The following is a 6,687-nucleotide window of genomic DNA, read 5'->3' on the forward strand; positions in this document are numbered from 1 at the left end:
CCCGGCGTGAGTTTTAAGCCACCGGGTCCGGGACACGAACCGCGGTTGACTACGTGGGAGTCGAGCGACATAGCCATTACGCTAACTGCTGGTTCCCCCTCTCCTCTGATTTTTGAGACTGTATGTTAAATTCTTCTCTTTGAGTATTTTTTTTAAGAGAGAGATTTTTCTATAAGGGTGTGTGCACTTGCCAGAGAGACAGAAAGAGACAGAAAGTGAGAAATCATCCCCCAGGGTGGATGGCCATGCCACAATCCCTCCTCCTCCATTCTCTTGGGATTTTGGGCACACATGCACACATACCTGGCATGAGTTTTAAGCTGCTGGATCTAAGACTTGAACTGTGGTTTACTACATGGGACTCCAATAACTTAACCATTACACCATCTACTGGTCCCTCTTTGAGGAGACTTAATAAATGACAACCATATTGGAGAGACAGACACAGAAGTCAAATAGGTGAAGACAAAATACTTTCACTGATGTTAAACTTGTTACTAGAGAAGTGTCTTATTGTGAGAGTCAGATGGGCTTGTTTGTGCTCCCAGCTTCTGGGCCTCCCAAATTTAGACTTAGAACAGGTTACTCACTGGAAAAGTAGGTGTGCAAAACAAACCCATTGACCTGTGTATAATCAAGGCTCGTCGGACAGTTTTCTTAGAAGTTTTTAAGCAGTCAGGACCAGCAGTTAGCATAATGGCTATGTCGTAGAACTCACATGTAGTCGACCATGGTTCAAGTCCCGGACCTGGTGGCTTAAACTCACGCCAGGTGCGTGTCTGTGCGTGCCCAAGATCCCTGAGAAATCACCCCCTGGGGGGGATTGCACAGTGGCCATCCCCCCCAGGGGGTGATTTCTCGCTTTCTGTCTGTCTGTCTCTGTCTGGCGAGCACACACGCCCTATAGCAAAAACCTCTCCAAAAATAAAGAAGTTTCTAAACAGTGTTCCAAAAGCTTAACACATAGTGCATATGTGTATGTCCATATGCATACACATAATGTGTGCTCAAAATGTACCCATTTTAAAACCTGGGATGCCAATGGCACCCTTTACTTTGCCTTAGTAAATGGGTCTTTATAACCAGGAAATATCCTAGTTTCCAATTGAGAGTGACATAGAGTAAGTGTCTTTATAGTAAAGGATAATAAAAACTCAAGATTGTAGTATTTCCACAGGCCCCTGTTCTGTGTATGAGACACATGATATTAACTCCTTGGTACATTCAGAGTTTCATGCCATGGGGACCTGGCCCACAACTTGAAGTACAGACAATAGCTAACTTTATCAGCTCTGCCAACCCCAAGAAAATAATATGGAGGGGCTGGATCACATGCCTCAACCCATTGGAGAAATATAAACCAACTTGGTCACCAGCCACTAGTTCTATAGAAGCCATAAAAACAATCCAAACAGCCACTGAGAGTCACTGAGTTCTGGGTCTACGGCGTGCATGTTATTTTGCCAAAATACAACATACTTATTCTTTCCTTATTTTTATTTTATTGAGAGAGATATTTTGCTATAGGTTTCATGTGCTCACCAGAGAAACAGAAAGCGAGAAATCACCTCCGGGATCTCAGGCATGTATGCACACGCACCCAGTGTGAGTTTTAAGCCACTTGGTCCAGGACTCAAACTGTGGTCAACTACATGGAAGTCCAGCAACCTAACCATTAGGTCACCTGCTGGTCCCATAATGTAGTGTGTCTTCTTAGCCATATTCTGGGGGTTGAACATAGATCCTCCCCATGCAGAAGAGTCTCTTTTGGAGATGCTCATAATCTCCCCGGCTTCAGCTGGGCCTGATCTTTGCCTAATGTACTGGGAAAGTTGTCGGGAAAGTCATGAGGCATTTTTGAATAGAAAAACATTGAAAAATACGTCAGGACTTTCCCGAAAAAGTGGTATATATTCCTATTGGAACATTTTGTCCTCTTGGTTAAAAATAATGAATCTTTGCTTTAAGTGTCAGGTGGTTGGGAACGTTATTTTTGTTCTTGGCAAACACGTTAAAAGGAAAAGTTGACTCACCTGGTCTGGAGGAAAAAGACTAGGTCAAATTCTAAAGTGAAGACCTAAATCCCTCAGCAGCTTAGGCATTAGGCAGGCACAGACAAGAAAGTCATTTCCTTCCCAATTCAGCCCATGTTTTGAGCTATTCAGCAAGTGGGATCAGTGGGGTGGTCCCCAAGAACACCTGGCCATGGCAGCTAGGACAGCACCAACTGTAGACACTCAACTTTCTTCTCAAGGACCTGAACCATAAGGCTCTAAGGGACATGGGTGAATATGAGGGGACTTCAAAAAGTTTGTAGAAAATGCACATTATGAAAAAACTGTGTGAAATAAGATTTCAAAGTTTTCTGTGCCCAAATAAACTCATGCTTTAGTTCCATTTTGTATAAGCTTTCTTTCTTTCTTTTTTTTTTTTTTTTGAGATTTTTTTGCCTTAGGGCATGTGTACTCGACAGAAAGAGAGACAGACACAGTGAGAGGGAAAGTGAGAAAGCAGCCTCCAAGGGGGATGCCCATGAAGCAATCCCTTCTCCATTCTCCTCCTGGGATCTTGGGCATATATGCACAGTGCCCGGCGGGAGTTGTTTTTTTTTTAATAATTAATTAATTTAATTTATATATTCATTTATTTTTAATTTGACAGAGAGAGACAGAGAGAGAGGAGAGAGAGAGAAAGTGAGAAAGCAAGCCACCCGGTCCAGGACTTGGTCAGCCATGTGGGAGTGTCCAGCGCCTTAACCACCATGCCACCTGCTGGCTCTCTCCCCCTCCCCACCCCTCCCTCCGTGAGAGTGTTAAACCCTCTCTGAAAGATCTGGGACTCCAACTGCGGTGGGTCATGTGGAAGTACAGCGACACAACCGCTATGCTATCTGCTGCCCCCAGTTCGCATAAGCTTTCTGAAACCCACTCACATAAGTGAAGTTCCTAGAGAAGAGCAGGCAGTCTGCCTTCCCAGAAAGCCGTGACTGTCGGGGCTCTCCCTGACCTCAGATCTGACTCTGGCATTCCCTTCTGAGCAGTCTCTGCACTTGAGGTTGAGGAATATACTAATAGATGCTAATTGTAGTAATGAATTGCCCACTACCAGGGGCACTTGAGTGGTGTTGGGGGGGGGTGAAGGTTCATGGGTGGGAGGAGCTTGTCGTCATGGGTGTTCTGCTGAATGCAGTCGCACTTCCTTCCCTCATACACCCTGGTAGGCTCCTCTGTCTCCCTGTGCTGAGATTGAGTCTGCAAGTCTAGGCTTCATTTGGGATGGGAGTGGAGTCTGGGGAAGGTACTAAAGAGAAGGGAGCAGGCGCAGAGATTTTCTCCTTTTAGAATTACTTTTATTTTATTTATTATTATTATTAATTTGACTAGAGAGACCAAGAGAAAGTGAGAAAGCAAGCCACCAGGTCTGGGACTTGAACCACAGTCAGCCTTGTGGGTGTCCAGCAGCTTAACCATCATGTTACCTGCCAGCACCTGCACAGAGGTTTTCAGCAAACATATAGTGCAATCCAAACAGCCACTGAGAGTCACTGAGTTCTGGGTCTACGGCGTGCTTGTTATTTTGCCAAAATACAATGTACTTATTCTTTCCTTATTTTTATTTTATTGAGAGAGATATTTTGCTATAGGTTTCATGTGCTCACCAGAGAAACAGAAAGCGAGAAATCACCTCCGGGATCTCAGGCATGTATGCACACGCACCCAGTGTGAGTTTTAAGCCACTTGGTCCAGGACTCAAACTGTGGTCAACTACATGGAAGTCCAGCAACCTAACCATTAGGTCACCTGCTGGTCCCATAATGTAGTGTGTCTTCTTAGCCATATTCTGGGGGTTGAACATAGATCCTCCCCATGCAGAAGAGTCTCTTTTGGAGATGCTCATAATCTCCCCGGCTTCAGCTGGGCCTGATCTTTGCCTAATGTACTGGGTTGTCGGGAAAGTCATGAGGCATTTTTGAATAGAAAAACATTGAAAAATACGTCAGGACTTTCCCGAAAAAGTGGTATATATTCCTATTGGAACATTTTGTCCTCTTGGTTAAAAATAATGAATCTTTGCTTTAAGTGTCAGGTGGTTGGGAACGTTATTTTTGTCAAATAGACCTCTAAATAGTAAAAATGAATGTTTATAAATGACTTTTTACCCTAGAACTTAAGAGACTACTACCAGCATAGCTAAGTGAAAATTTTTAACTACAGACTTTTATCATCATTAAGCATAACTCTTTGTCCCATGTTTTGAGCTATTCAGCAAGTGGGATCAGTGGGGTGGTCCCCAAGAACACCTGGCCATGGCAGCTAGGACAGCACCAACTGTAGACACTCAACTTTCTTCTCAAGGACCTGAACCATAAGGCTCTAAGGGACATGGGTGAATATGAGGGGACTTCAAAAAGTTTGTAGAAAATGCACATTATGAAAAAACTGTGTGAAATAAGATTTCAAAGTTTTCTGTGCCCAAATAAACTCATGCTTTAGTTCCATTTTGTATAAGCTTTCTTTCTTTCTTTTTTTTTTTTTTTTGAGATTTTTTTGCCTTAGGGCATGTGTACTCGACAGAAAGAGAGACAGACACAGTGAGAGGGAAAGTGAGAAAGCAGCCTCCAAGGGGGATGCCCATGAAGCAATCCCTTCTCCATTCTCCTCCTGGGATCTTGGGCATATATGCACAGTGCCCGGCGGGAGTTGTTTTTTTTTTAATAATTAATTAATTTAATTTATATATTCATTTATTTTTAATTTGACAGAGAGAGACAGAGAGAGAGGAGAGAGAGAGAAAGTGAGAAAGCAAGCCACCCGGTCCAGGACTTGGTCAGCCATGTGGGAGTGTCCAGCGCCTTAACCACCATGCCACCTGCTGGCTCTCTCCCCCTCCCCACCCCTCCCTCCGTGAGAGTGTTAAACCCTCTCTGAAAGATCTGGGACTCCAACTGCGGTGGGTCATGTGGAAGTACAGCGACACAACCGCTATGCTATCTGCTGCCCCCAGTTCGCATAAGCTTTCTGAAACCCACTCACATAAGTGAAGTTCCTAGAGAAGAGCAGGCAGTCTGCCTTCCCAGAAAGCCGTGACTGTCGGGGCTCTCCCTGACCTCAGATCTGACTCTGGCATTCCCTTCTGAGCAGTCTCTGCACTTGAGGTTGAGGAATATACTAATAGATGCTAATTGTAGTAATGAATTGCCCACTACCAGGGGCACTTGAGTGGTGTTGGGGGGGGGTGAAGGTTCATGGGTGGGAGGAGCTTGTCGTCATGGGTGTTCTGCTGAATGCAGTCGCACTTCCTTCCCTCATACACCCTGGTAGGCTCCTCTGTCTCCCTGTGCTGAGATTGAGTCTGCAAGTCTAGGCTTCATTTGGGATGGGAGTGGAGTCTGGGGAAGGTACTAAAGAGAAGGGAGCAGGCGCAGAGATTTTCTCCTTTTAGAATTACTTTTATTTTATTTATTATTATTATTAATTTGACTAGAGAGACCAAGAGAAAGTGAGAAAGCAAGCAACCAGGTCTGGGACTTGACCCACAGTCAGCCTTGTGGGTGTCCAGCAGCTTAACCATCATGTTACCTGCCAGCACCTGCACAGAGGTTTTCAGCAAACATATAGTGACTAATGATTTAAGAGCTAAGGTTTCAGGGAAAGAAGAAAAGCGCAGGAGTAAGGAGACAAAGGAGCTTGAACTGGGTGACCTGGTAGCCCTCCCTGACCCTTCCTCAGTAGTGTGGCCATCGCTCCCTGGCCTGCAGGTGTGGGGCTCACATTCAGGGAAGCTGTGCCCTTAATCAGGCCAGGCCGTCCCAGCAGAGGTGGCTGGACCCACTGTGGCACCATTACCTAGCCAGCTACATGCTTAGCATTCTTTCTTTCTTTCTTTCTTTCTTTCTTTCTTTCTTTCTTTCTTTCTTTCTTTCTTTCTTTCTTTCTTTCTTTCTTTCTCTCTTTTTTTTTTTTTTAGAGGTTTTTGCTATAGGGCGCGTGTGCTCGCCAGACAGACAGAGAGAGACAGAGAGACAGAAAGACAGAAAGTGAGAAATCACCCCCCGGGGGAGATGGCCACGCCGCAATCCCTTCTCTTCCATTCTCCTCTCGGGATCTTAGGCACGCATGCACACGCACCCGGTGTGAGTTTTAAGCCACCGGGTCTGGGACTTGAACCGCGGTCGACTACATGGGAGTCCAGCGACATAGCCATTATGCTAACTGCTGGTTCCCAGCAGCTTTTCTTTTTAAAAATGTTCTTCTTGGGACCAGCAGGTGGTATGGTGGTTGAGGCTCTAGACACTCCCATACTACTGACTACAGTTAAAGTCCTGAACCTGGTGGCTTCCTTTCTCACTTTCCCCCTCTTTGTCTCTGTCTCTCTCTGGTCAAATTAAAATGAATGAATGAATAAATAAATTAAAGAAATAATTCTTTTTAAAAAATCTTATTTTTTCCTTTATGAGAGAGAGAGAAAGGACAGAGACAGAGAAAGTATATTTGACAGGGTCTTGACATGTCACAATTCTTCTGCCCCAGCCTCCCAATTAACTAGCAACCGCACTTGACATGTTCAGCTTGGCCTGGAAACTGAACCCGGAAACCTCATGAGACTTCCAGCCTCTCAAACAGTGGAACTACCTCTGCCCCACTACTTTGGACCTTAAAAAACAAATTCTTTTTTTTTTTTGAAGAG

This window comes from Tupaia chinensis, unplaced genomic scaffold, assembly GCF_000334495.1.
Source record: "Tupaia chinensis unplaced genomic scaffold, TupChi_1.0 Scaffold000154_1, whole genome shotgun sequence".
NCBI classification, from domain to species: Eukaryota; Metazoa; Chordata; class Mammalia; order Scandentia; family Tupaiidae; genus Tupaia; species Tupaia belangeri.